Source organism: Homarus americanus, unplaced genomic scaffold (assembly GCF_018991925.1).
Source record: "Homarus americanus isolate GMGI-L3 unplaced genomic scaffold, GMGI_Hamer_2.0 scaffold74, whole genome shotgun sequence".
Lineage (NCBI taxonomy): Eukaryota > Metazoa > Arthropoda > Malacostraca > Decapoda > Nephropidae > Homarus > Homarus americanus.
The window spans coordinates 4,737,087-4,747,766 of record NW_024716951.1 but is presented as its reverse complement, the minus strand read 5'-3'; the positions used below and the strand labels follow the sequence as shown (position 1 = coordinate 4,747,766).

The 10,680-nt window shown below is 38.5% G+C and overlaps 1 protein-coding gene across 2 annotated transcripts in view; it reads left to right on the top strand.

The window, feature by feature from the left end:
• The first annotated feature begins 3,956 nt into the window (after nucleotides 1–3,956).
• LOC121858682 (hemicentin-2-like) overlaps nucleotides 3,957–10,680 on the top strand; it is a 23,547-nt gene continuing 16,823 nt past the window's right edge. For both annotated transcript variants that reach the window (XM_042355255.1, XM_042355256.1), the window contains exons 1-2: nucleotides 3,957–4,350; nucleotides 10,440–10,444. The gene's annotated coding sequence lies outside the window, so the exon portion shown is untranslated. The remainder of the gene's footprint in view (nucleotides 4,351–10,439; nucleotides 10,445–10,680) is intronic.

The window sequence follows — 10,680 nt, the reverse complement described above, 5'->3', positions numbered from 1 at the left end:
CAGCTACAAGCACAGGTACAGGTACAAACACAGGTACAGCTACAAACACAGGTACAGCTACAAACACAGGTACAGCCAAACACAGGTACAGGTACAAGCACAGGCACAGGTACAAACACAGGTACAGGACAAGCACAGGTACAGCTAAAGCACAGGTACAGGTACAAACACAGGTACAGGTACAAACACAGGTACAGGTACAAACACAGGTACAGCTACAAACACAGGTACAGGTACAAGCACAGGTACAGGTACAAACACAGGTACAGGTACAAACACAGGTACAGTTACAAACACAGGTACAGGTACAAACACAGGTACAGCTACAAACACAGGTACAGCTACAAACACAGGTACAGGTACAAGCACAGGTACAGCTACAAGCACGGACACAGGTACACACTCAGGTAATTTAAATGGAGTTCATCTAATATTCCTTTTAAGTAAATCACTAATGACGGATCTCTTCTACTTAAACATAATTACAAAGATAAAAAAACAAAAAACACCGGAAATGTGCTTGTAGTAAAACACGCGAGGAGCCAATAAAACACCGTCAGAGAAGTACTTGTGTGTGTTTTATTGTCTTGTGGCAGCGTAAACTTTTTCCTATCATGGTGTGTGTGTGTGTGTGTGTGTGTGTGTATGTGTGTTTTCGTGTCACACACACACACACACACACACCCTTAACCAACGAAGAAAACTAAATAATTTACCTTAAACTCGACTTCCGGTTCCCAGGTATTAAAAATTCTCTCCCGGCTAATTAACTGCCGAGATAAAATACAGGTATATATTCATTAACTCCCGCCGGGAATAAACTACCAGGGGAAAAAAGTGGGAAAAAATCACCCTGGTTATAAACATCCTGGGAAGAAAAACGTGATTTACTCTTAAAGTTTTTTTCTTTTTAGAAAGATATTATGGTAAGTCATCAGAGAAGCCTAGTTTATCCTGGGAAAAGAAACATAGGCGTGTTATACCGTGGTTTAGTGCATCCTGGGAGAAAATGGCACTAGATTACCCTGGGAGAAAAAATTAGTACATCCTAGAGAAGAAACATAACAGTGATTTAACGCGGCTTAGTTCATGGTAGAAAAGAGAGTTCTTTAATATGGTTTAGTATATCCTGGGAATAGAAAATAGGCTAGTTCGTCCTGTAGAAGAATAAGCTAAACAGGAAATTAAAATAAAAACAGAAAACAAGTAAAATTAATTAATTATTGTATATAGCGACACAAGCCTCCCCCTCTCCGAAAGAAAAAAAAACAAGGAAAATACAGAAAGAAATGAGTGGTAATGTATGAGAGGAATTTAAAACGAACCAAACGAAAAAACACAACATATGTACACCAAATAACAAACAAACAAATATAAAAGGCAGAAACAAACACCAAAAAAAAACACAGTTATGATGTATCAGAAATATTACCAAAAATAATATATATTAAAACGAAATATAAACAAACCAAAACACACCCCACCCAAAACAAGCATAATAAAACACGAAAAACGGAAAAGGTCAGAATTCAACAAGAAAACATAACAATAAAAGCATAAAAAACAGAATTACACACCCAAAAAAAACGGGAACAGATGTAATAAATTAATACAAAAATGAATAGTAAAACGAAAAAAACACTGAAATTATATGAAAAAAAACACATACAAACACAAGATAACACAATAGGGATAATGATGGGAGGAGGAGAAGGAAGCATAGGAGGAAGAGGAAGGTAGAAGAAGGAAGAGGAGGAGGAGGAGAAGGTAGAAGAAGGAAGAGGAGGAGGAGGAGAAGGTTGATGAGGAAGAAGGAGGAGGAGGAGGAGGTGGTTGAGGAATAGGAGGAGAAGGAGATGAAGGAGGAAGGGGTGGGGAAGAGGAGAAAGAGGAGGAGTAGGAAGAGGAGGAAGAGAGAGAGAGAGAAGGAGAGGGAAGGAGGAGGAAGAGTGATCCCAGGTAGCCACACCATTGACAGTTCACGACATCTTAGTTAAGTTCTTGTCCTGAGGAAGCCTGTAGAGGAGGAGGAGAGGAAGGGGTAGGAAGGAAGAAGAAGGAGGGAGGAGAGAGGGAGGGGTAGGAAGGAAGAAGAAGAAGAAGGAGAAGGAGGAAGAGATTGGATAGCAATTTTGAGGAGAGGAAAGCAGAGAAGGTAATGCGATCTAGATGTAACTGAAGTGAAATTGAAAAGATTGGGTAATGATAACAGAGGCTGGTGGGTGTCTGTATGTCTGTTCCATACTTTATATACTTTACATAAACGAGATCTCTTTTTCATGATACGGAATTAATATCAATATTTTTTTTTTTTTTTACTTTTAACTCATAGATAAAATTCACTTCTTTCTCTTCCTCCTTCTTCTTCCTCTTCTTTCTTCTTCTTCCCTGCTCTTCCTCCTTCTTCTTCCTCTTCTTTCTTCTTCTTCCCTCCTCTTCCTCCTACCTCCTCCCCGCCCTTCATGAGATGGGTCAGAAGGTCAGCCGCCCCCAATACATCTCGTCAATCCTGGAAATTCACGGCCTGGAAACCTGAACCTCAGGGCTTCAACGTTTTTAACTCGGGTTCTCGTGGAACGTTTTTGTCTGTGGCAAACTCTGGAAGGCTTTGTATATTGGCTTCTGAGATGTTTTTACCCGAGTGATTCTGGAGTGAACGTATGTCTGTCGCCGTTCATTCCCAGAAGCCAAAATGGATCTTCTTCTTCTTCTTCTTCTTCTTCTTCTTCTTCTTTTTTTTTAATGTCTGTCTGTTTGGATCAGGAAATAGTTTGTGTTTTCTTAAGCCTCGATTGTTTTGTTTTTTTCTCTTTGCGTCTGTCTGTCTGTCTGTCTGTCTGTCTCTCTCATTTAACTCTTGGATCCAACAGGGAGGGTATTACGGTACTCTCTCTCTCTCGTGAAAAAGTTTTTTAGTCCCTCTCCAGCCAGGAAACTGTTTAGCGCCCCGAACCTCAAGAATTAGTTTCCTTTTATTGGTCTCTGGAAGGCTTTCATCCCCCTTGAGGTCTCACACGTCTGCTTCTTCTTCCTCTTCTTCTTCTTCTTCTTCTTGTACCTCTATCTTCTTCGTCTTCTTCTCTCAGAATACGAAGAGCCTTGTGGTTTACCGAAGTTGAAAGACCTTGTGTTTTTTTTTATCATCCTTGTACCATTTCAATTTGAGTTGGGGTGGGATAGTCTTTTCAACATCGGGAGGAATTGGATGATTTTTCTTAGCCGAAGAATGTGATGTGGACCAGAGTTTAGTAATTAGGATCGCCTGAAGATTCACCTCCCTCCTCCCTCCTTTCCCTCCTCCTCTTCTTCCTCCACTTCGGCTCCTCCTACCTTCCTCCCATCGGCACCAGCTTATTGCACCTGATGATTAAATACTTCACTGTCATCTAGGAAGGTTAGGTTAGGTTAGGTTAGGTTATTTTCCAGCTCTTAATCTAATATAAAAAAATCTAGGCCTTACAACTACTACTACTACTACTATTACTACTACTACTACTACTAATAATAATAATCATTCCACCATCATAGAAAAAGTATAGTACTAATAACCTTTTTTCTATCCATTCCAGTGTTGTTATGAGTCGGTGATCCAGACGATGAGGATTTGTGAGTCAGTCTACGTGTGAGCAAGTCTATTCCACCTCCCTCACAGAAGCCAGAAGTGTGTGTGTGTGTGTGTGTGTGTGTAATTAAACTCTGAGTACCCTGGAGAGCCCAACACCCGGACGTGATCATCAGTTGGTAATGATGTCTGTTGTGCAGGACTCAAAACACTCACCTCCTCTTGTCAAACTTTAAAGGGCTAAAAATCATCTCTCCTAAGTGACATCAGCAATTGACATCATAATGACATCATTAAGTGACATCATTAAGTGACATCATTAAGTGACATCATCAAGTGACATCTTTAGCCAACGTTTGAAGACAGATTAAAAAGTTTGGAAGGAAATCCCCCCACCTCTTTTATATATAACAGTGTTTGAAGGTGAAAAATAGACGGGATTTATTTAGGTGGAAATTGAAATATCTAAAATTAATGTTTTATAGATGAAATGATCTACTCCTAAGCTTTACTGTGATTATAAACTAGAAAAAAAATTACCTTATAAATACTAATAGACACAATAACAAGAGAACAAAAAAAAACAAGTGGATGATGTTTTGCAAGAGATTAATACAAGAGAGAAGAGAAACAGATGAATGGAGATGGCTACACAAGCTCCCCGAGAGACACAGCCCTGCCAGATACACAGGGCCTAATACTACACCCTTACACCACACTCACACATACAAGAACTAAGTGTAGTCTTGCCATGTTTATACTCGTCATCTTCAACTTATTGTCCACAGGTGAGTTAATTGTTTTTGTTTTGAAGATTGATTGATTTTTTTTTGCTTTTGGGGTAAGTTCATCTGTTTTTGTTTTTAGCTCTCTCTGGTAGTAGGATTAGACCCTGACGACCCGAATGTAGAGGAATAATTACAGGTGAGGAAAACAAGGGAGGTAGGGAAGGAAAGAGGAGTTATGGAAGGGTGAGATAGAGGAAGAGAGAGAGAGAGAGAGAGAGAGAGAGAGAGAGAGAGAGAGAGAGAGAGTTTTATGGAAGGGGAGATTTCAAACGGTGCTTATAAACATCCTCAGTAAACAACAACAAAAACATCAACAATAACATTTATTAACAGGGAATATTGAAAAAAAAAAAAGAAATATGTTTAAATAAAGAGAAATAAACTATCAGATACCGTTCATCTTTTAGTTAATTTTGATCAAACCTTAAATTAGTGGGGTTTTTAAATTTACCTAATGTTAACCCTTTGTTTTTTTTTCACTCGTATTTACTCGCATTTACAGAGTTGTTACGTTTCTATTAACATCGGAATTTAGTTTAAATTATGGTCTTTCAAGGATTATTTGTATTTAATTATTAGCATAATTACACACACACACACACACACACACACACACACACACACACACACACACAGTGGGTACAGTTTCCCAGTAATAAACGGACCACCCACCTTACTTCAACTAATTTAACTAAGGTAAGAACTCGCTAACTCACTACGATCACCCATAGGAGAATCAATGTTATAGGGCGCTGGAAGGGTTAAATTTGACGAGGTTGAAATATTAGTCGTGGGGCGGGGCAGGGCGAAGGAGCGCGACAGGGCATCATATCTAGGGATGAAAATTGATTGAAAGAAAAACGGAGGAATTGAAGGGGTAACTGTGTGTTATTCTTCCTGTGTGTATGTATATAACTAACAGGGTAGAGGTCTGGATCAATGGCGTGTAACAGCCTGACGTACAGAGGGTGAGAAGAGAGGGGAGAGAGGGCTAAGGAAAGTAAGTGGGGTGAGAGGTGAAGAATATGCTTGGAGAGTGAATGGAAAGGTTTTGACCAGGGGTAAGTGCCAGGAGACATTGAAGGCTATTGGACATTATTATGTTAGGTGAGAGTTGTTTGGTCAGGAAAGGGAATTAATTGACGGATTAACTAACAAAGATATGAGAATATGTTACATATAAGAGAGTGTAGTGTGTGTGTGTGTGTGTGTGTGTGTGTGTGTGTGTGTGTGTGTGTGTGTGTGTGTGTGTGTGTGTGTGTGTGTGTGTGTGTGTGTGTGTGTGTGTGTGTGTGTGTGTGTGTGTAACTATGGAAACTTCTGATGTAATATTCATGATTTATATTTAATTTTAACATTACAACAATAGTTACGAGTCTTTTAATGGAATCTAGGACTGATGAACGAAACTAAGAGATAATGAGCGAAATATACTGACACTGACAACTGCTGTACGTAGATATAATTGAATCATTTGGTATTTATTTACTTTTGTGTGTTTCTCGCTCTTTCGTCCACAAGCAGAATCGTTTTGCCAGCACTGTGGTAATAATTCAGTCTCACCCTGATTATCATATTGATTGTACCTCTCTCTCTCTCTCTCTCTTTCTCTCTATTTCTTTTACTGTCACACACACATTTCACCTTCCCAGGATTCATCACACACCCCTTTAACCCCCCTCTCCCCCCATGCACCATCACCCAAACACGGACAAACAAACATCTCTCTCTCTGCTCTTTCTTTCTTTCTACTCAATCTTTTCCACATTTTTTTTTCACCGTCACACACACATTTCACCTTTCCACACACACACACACACACACACACACACACACACACACACACACACGCACACACACACACACACCACGGCGACCCTTTCTCCAAACACAGACAAACCAAATATTATCCTACCTCCCACAGTGTTGGTTCAGGCAGAGTTGGCGACAAACACACGACACATCACTAGGGGGGGTGTTTATAACATGAATACGTAGCACCTCTTGTCTAAATTGGTTAAACAGACAAACACAGGTGTGTGGGCAGGGGTGGGCGGGGCGGGGGTGTGGGTAAAGGAGATGTTTTTCGCTGGCTGAGTTTTTTTTTTACATGGCAACACTGTTTAAGGTAAATTTAGTTTAAGTCTACAGCAGAAGAAAGAAAATGGTCAATGGTTGAGTGGGATGCTATTTTATTTTGTTTTTTATTTATTTTTATTATTATTTTTATTATTATTATTATTATTATTATTATTATTATTATTATTTATTTATTTATTTGGGTGAAGGGTTAGCTGTGGTGGTGGTATGGTTAGGTTAGGTTAGGTTAGGTTAGGTTAGCTTTGGTTAAGGTTAGGACAGTTACATTAGTTTAGGTTAGGTTACGTTACATTAGATTTGGTTAGATTTGGTTAGGTTAGGTTTGGTTAGATTTGGTTAGGTTTGGTTAGCTTTGGTTAGGTTTATTTATTCATAGCATGCAGTACATCTCCCCTTGTTTTAATCAGCCATACACATTCATTATTCATTTATGTAATTTATCCATCAGTTGAACAAGATCTATAACATCACTACATAAATTGCATTCATTAATCACATGAATAATAATAACCATAATTATTTTAATGTTAATGACCTGATATTTTACACATGCATTTAATCACGTGAATTATGAATCAGACTCGAAGCATAATAATAATAATAATAATAATAATAATAATAATAATAATAATAATAATAATAATAATAATAATAAGGCTTTTTATATCATATTTTTAACAATTATACTTGTACAGGTACTAATATTTCAATCCATTATCAACCAGACTCATAGTTTTGGTGAGTATAATGAGATTAATGCAGAGCTTTATATGAGAATTAAACGAGTTGTTATAATGCTCTTACTAACGAAGTAATAACACCTCCATTTTAACTCATTTGATATTTAACTTGTCCTTTCAGTTAGATCACCAATCATACTCCCAGAGCTTTATACAACAATTAGCCTTAATGAATCTAGTTAAAATTAATTAGACTATCATAGAGTTTTATTATATATATATATTATACTCTTAACATTAATCGCTATCACAAAATATCTGTAAACAGTGTAAAAATTACTATGAATTGTAATGAGTTGATGTTTTATGCTCGTTTATCATTTAATCACGTAAATTAACAATCAGACTCGGAGCATCATATATTAATTGACCTTATATAGAGTTGTATTGAACAGTCCAATTACTTTAATGTTGTTAAGAGGTCAAAAGTAAATAATAATAATAATAATAATAATAATAATTATAATAAAGGTCAGGTCATCAGAAGATTATCCACTCCAATATATTTAAATTAAATATTAACCTAACCCAACCCAACCTTCTATAAGGCAGAGGAAACCGGTTCAATATCTCGACCTTGCCCTCATTAACGCCACCAACCTCACGATAATGACTCCAAGATTAACCTACGTGTATAACTCACCCACCACTTCACACATTATCTTCTCATCATCAACACTGTGGTGCTTGTGGCTGTCTAATGGCTTATAATTTATCTATGAGTGGGTGGTAAGTAGATTTTAAATAAGGTGCGTTTCGATGTTGGTAGTTTTGTGTGTGTGTGTGTGGGTGTGTGGTGGTGTGGTTAGATTGTGTGTGTGTGTGGTGGTGTGGTTAGATTGTGTGTGTGTGTGGTGGTGTGGTTAGATTGTGTGGGTGCGTGGTGGTGTGGTTAGATTGTGTGTGTGTGTGGTGGTGTGGTTAGATTATTGTGGGTGTGTGGTGGTGTGTGGTTGGGTGTGTGAGTGTGGTGGTGTGGTTGGGTGTGTGAGTGTGTGGTGGTGTGGTTGGGTGTGTGAGTGTGTGGTGGTGTGGGATTTAGATTGTGTGTGTGTGTGGTGGTGTGGTTGGGTGTGTGGTGTGTGGTGGTGTGGTTGGGTGTGTGGGTGTGTGTGGTGGTGTGGATTGGGTGTGTGAGTGTGTGGTGGTGTGGTTAGATTGTGTGAGTGTGTGGTGGTGTGGTTAGATTGTGTGAGTGTGTGGTGGTGTGGTTAGATTGTGTGAGTGTGTGGTGGTGTGGTTAGATTGTGTGGGTGTGTGGTGGTGTGGTTAGATTGTGTGGGTGTGTGGAAGTGTGGTTAGTTGAGAGTAGAGTGTGTGGTGATGTTGAGGATAGAGTGTGTGAAAGTGAGTGAAAATGAGGATAGAGTGTGTGTGTGTGAAAGTGTGGACAAACGAGGTTGAGTGTTATTATCTACAACACTCCTGGCAGGTGAGTTGTAATTAAGTAAAGGTAAATAAAAACATCATAGCCAACAAGTTAAATATATTTCATCATCATCATAGTAAATAAAGAAGATAATATTACCATTTATTTAAGATTTTCTTGAAGCATCTGAACGACTTATTATTATTATTATTATTATTATTATTATTATTATTATTATTATTATTATTATTATTATTATTATAAACAAAACCCACACGTATGGCAACACTGCAAAACAAACCCTGAGATAATATCAGTTCTCCGGAAAATAAAATCTTCCTTTCCTCGCCATTTTAATCAGAGTGTAGAGACAAACATATAATATTTGTTGATACGCGGTGGTGATGAGGCATTGTGAGATAGTGGTGAGGAAGTGTGGTGAGGATATTACAGGAAATTACACCCAGTGAAGTATTGCCTACCCTTGCCTCAGATAACATTCTCTGGCAACTGCTTCGCTCTCTTTCTCTCTCAGTCTCTCTGTAATGAAGTGTTTGTGATCTAGTGTTTGTGTGGCGAAGGAAAGACACACACACACACACACACACACACACACACACACACACACACACACTGGCGGTCTTTTGTGAACGCGAATTTCTCTGTATTTTTATCATTATTATCGTGTTTACTCAGCCCCAGTGCCTGTTTATACTGATTAATTGATATTTATTTTATCTTCTCTTTGGTAAATCAATCCTTATTATGAGTTTAATATTGAAACAGTTTTAATTAGGCAGACAAATACACACGATAGTTGGCATTAAAAGCGCACCGCAATGTAGACGCTTCCGCTTATTCATTTGTTTTTCATTCTCTCTGTTGACACGTACATTTTTCAAGAGACTTTTTTGGGGGTAAATGAAGAAAGTATTTTAATGTATTTTTATCAAGTTTATGATATACAAATTATTTAGTTATTGAAGGTTATTGCCATCCTCAGAATATTAAAATGATGTTGACATTTTTACTCAGAACCAAGAAGCAATTTCCTGTCAGTGGTTGCTTCTGCTGCTCCCGTCTTACCTCACCTCACCTCACCTCACCTCACCTCACCTTAACTCACCTTACCTCACCTCACCTCACCTTACCTCACCTCACCTCACCTCACCTCACCTCACCTCACCTTACCTCCACCTTACCTCACCTCCCACCTCACCTTACCTCACCTCACCTCACCTTACCTCACCTCACCTCACCTCACCAATTAACTACATATAATAACACTTAATTAAAGAACATAATTAAACACAATACCTATTACTAAGTTGCATAATTAATTAACTCACAGGTAAAAAAATTAATTACACCAAATTAATTCTTATCATTTAACGTTAATTATACTCTAAATATAATTCTACCAGAGAGAGAGAGAGAGAGAGAGATGTAATTAATCACATTCTATTTAAGGAAGAAGAATTATACCTATTTAATTTTAATGGTTAATGTTTACTAAGGGGTAATAGGTATTTAAAGGTCTCTATTATTTAACTCTTAAGTCTAATGGGTTTGGTCTTAATGGGGTCCCAGCACTAAGGGGTCCAGTGGGGTACGGTCTCGTTGTTGTTTTGTTGTCCTAATGAGCCCCGTTCTTAATGGAGGCCACGAGACTAATGGTTATCTTAGTTTGTGGGGCCCAATCTCGTTCCTATGCGTCCTAATAGATTTACTATTATCAGGAGGCGTTAGTTATACTGGTTGGGGTGATATAGGCAGGACTGAGGTAAGGCCTATTGAGGATGGGAGGGAAGAGAGAAGGTAAAGTGTGGGAGAGAGAGAGGAAGGAGTAACTATGGGGATAAGGGGGTGGGAAGGAAGAGGAGAGGTAAGGATGGGATGGGAGGAAGGAGGAGGGAGGAGAAGGAATATGAAGGTGGGGAAAGGAAATGAAGAGGAGAAAAGAAATAAGGGAAGGGAGGGGAAGGGGAGAGAATGGGGCTGAGAAGAGGAAGGGAAAGAAGTAAAAGAGAGGGGAAGGGGAGAAAATGAGGGAGGACAAGAAAAGAAGGGAGGAAGGAATGGAGAGAAGGAATAAAAGAAGGAGAGGAAGAGAAGGAAGAA